The sequence below is a fragment of the Bison bison genome, unplaced genomic scaffold (assembly GCF_000754665.1).
Source record: "Bison bison bison isolate TAMUID 2011002044 unplaced genomic scaffold, Bison_UMD1.0 scf7180017864239, whole genome shotgun sequence".
Taxonomy (NCBI): domain Eukaryota; kingdom Metazoa; phylum Chordata; class Mammalia; order Artiodactyla; family Bovidae; genus Bison; species Bison bison.
The window spans coordinates 301,821-304,376 of record NW_011494811.1 but is presented as its reverse complement, the minus strand read 5'-3'; the positions used below and the strand labels follow the sequence as shown (position 1 = coordinate 304,376).

The 2,556-nt window shown below is 45.6% G+C and overlaps 1 protein-coding gene across 17 annotated transcripts in view; it reads left to right on the top strand.

Moving 5' to 3' along the window:
* Positions 1 to 2,556, top strand: part of SIPA1L1 (signal-induced proliferation-associated 1 like 1) — a 389,778-nt gene that overhangs the window by 360,629 nt on the left and 26,593 nt on the right. The gene's annotated exons all lie outside the window — the stretch shown is intronic.

Below are 2,556 nucleotides of genomic sequence, written 5' to 3'. Positions count from 1 at the left end.
TTTCACTTTCATGCATTGGAGAAGGAAATGGCAACCCACTTCAGTGTTCATGCCTGGAGAATCCCAGGGACGGGGGAGCCTGGTGGGCTGCCGTCTATGGGGTTGCACAGAGTTGGACATGACTGACGTGACTGAGCAGCTCCCTATTAACTAGCTCAGCATTGTAGACTTATTCAGCTTGAGGTCCACCATGACCCCTGAGGTCTCTTCTGCTGGGCAGGCCTAACCAGTCATTTCCCAATGCCTTATGTGTCCATGTGTTCTTGCCCTTATTTACTGCTGCTGCTAAGTCACTTCAGTTGTGTCCAACTCTGTGCGACCCCATAGACGGCGGCCCACCAGGCTCCCCCGTCCCTGGGATTCTCCAGGCAAGAACACTGGAGTGAGTTGCCATTTCCTTCTCCAATGGATGAAAGTGAAAAGTGAAAGTGAAGTCGCTCAGTCGTGTCCGACTCTTAGCGACCCCATGGACTGCAGCCTACCAGGCTCCTCCGCCATGGGATTTTCCAGGCAAGAGTACTGGAGTGGGGTGCCATTGCCGTCTCTGCCTTATTCACTATCTCCCTCCTATACGTGAACAGTTTTCTTTACAGCAGTCACTTGGATATCCCCTTTGCCAGCTTCATCATTCCTGCTGCACTTCTTTTCCCCTCAGTCCTTTATAATTAGTGTCTTCAGAGCCCTCCTAAAGTGCAGAGCCAGTATCAGACAGAATTGGCTAGTGCTGCACCCAGTGAGGGGAGTCCTCCCTAATCATTATCCTCCACATTATCTGTCACCCAAAAGATTGTTTGTTATCTGTGCAAGTAATCACAGGAAACCTGATCAGCTTCCAGCCTTTGGGCAGATCTTGCCACAGCCGCTTGACAAGTGACTAATTGCTGCTCTTCCCCTCCTGAAAATACCTTCCAAGGCTCTATAAAATCCACCCCTGTCTGTCATGCGTGGATAGTAGGGACTCCAAGTGTTTTCTTCGGCAGCTCTCAGTGGTACAGAGTGGGGGGCAGATGTTTTCTGTAGGAGGTGGTGGCCTCGTTCATGACCCAGAAATCGCAGAACTGTTTCCCAGGCCCTCTTAGCTTCACCAGTTGGGGCGTTGACTCCTAATCTGCAGGGTACCCTGTCCTGTGGGGATCAGCCCTTCCCAAGATCAATAAGCGGATGTCGCTCCTCCTCTGCAGAGTGGCAGCCACCGTAACTAGCGCCCCTTTGGAAACGAGTCATCTAGCATTGTCTCCTGTCAAGTTTGACCGCAGCTGGGAATGTGAATAGTCAGGTTGCAGCACGTTTGTTCATGGTTTCCTTTGAGCAGCTGGTCAAGATGAGAAGTTTGGACAGATTCAGACTCAGATTCTCCGACACCCCGTTGCCTCTTCTCCTCTCTTTATGAGACGAATCTTGCATGTGTGTGTCCTCTCTTTTGTTTCAAAATTCATGTCCTGTGCACACTAGTTCATGGTAGCACTGTTTACACCAGCCAAGACGTGAGGCAACCTAAATGTCCACTGACAGAGGCATGCATAAAGATGTGGTATATTACACAATTGGATGTTACTCAGCCATAAAAAGAAAATGAAATGATGCCATTTGCAGCAACATGGATGGACCCATGATCGTACTAAGTGAAGTCAGTCTGACAGAGAAAGACAGATATTATATGACATCACTTATATGTGCAATCTTTAAAAATACTACTAGTGAACTTACTTATAAAACAGAAAGAGACTCACAGACAAGAAAATAATATTATAGTTACCAAAGGGGAAAGGATGGGGAGGGATAAGTTAGGAGTTTGGGATTAATTCACTACTATATATAAGCTAGATAAACAAGGACATTCTATATAGACAGGGAACTCTAGTCAATATCTTGTAATACCCTATAGTGTAAAAGAACCTGAGAAAGGAGATACATATGTATATGAATCACTTTGATGGACACTTGAACTAACACAGCGTTTTAAATCAACTATATCAATTGAAAAAAAAATGTTTTAATTCATGTCCTGGAATGACCAAATAAATCAAATGTTGGTTCATTTTTAAGAAAGGGAAAATGCCCTATACTTTATGTAAGAAAGAAAGCTAGTGTCTCTTCATGTGTAATCCAAGAGCACCCTAACTAAATTCTTGGGCTTCTCTGATAGCTCGGTAAAGAATCCACTTGCAGTGCAGGAGACTGCAGTTTGATTTCTGGGTCAGAAAGATCTGCTGGAGAGTGGATAGGCCACCCACTCCAGTATTCTTGAGCTTCCCTTGTGGCTCAGCTGGTAAAGAATCCGCCTGCAGTGCGAGAGACCTGGGTTTGATCCCTGGGTTGGGAAGATCCCCTGGAAAAGGGAAAGGCTACTCACTCCAGTATTCTGGCCTGGTGAATTCCTTGAACTCTATAGTCCATAGGGTTGCAAAGAGTCGGACACAACTGAGTGACTTTCATTTTCACTTTTTCCAGTTTAGCCATACACACAGCTAGACTCAAGTTTTTCTACAGACAGAAAAACAGTAGATACTGCACTTATCACTTTTCTCTCTTTATTCCATAGTATTGGCTCATTAC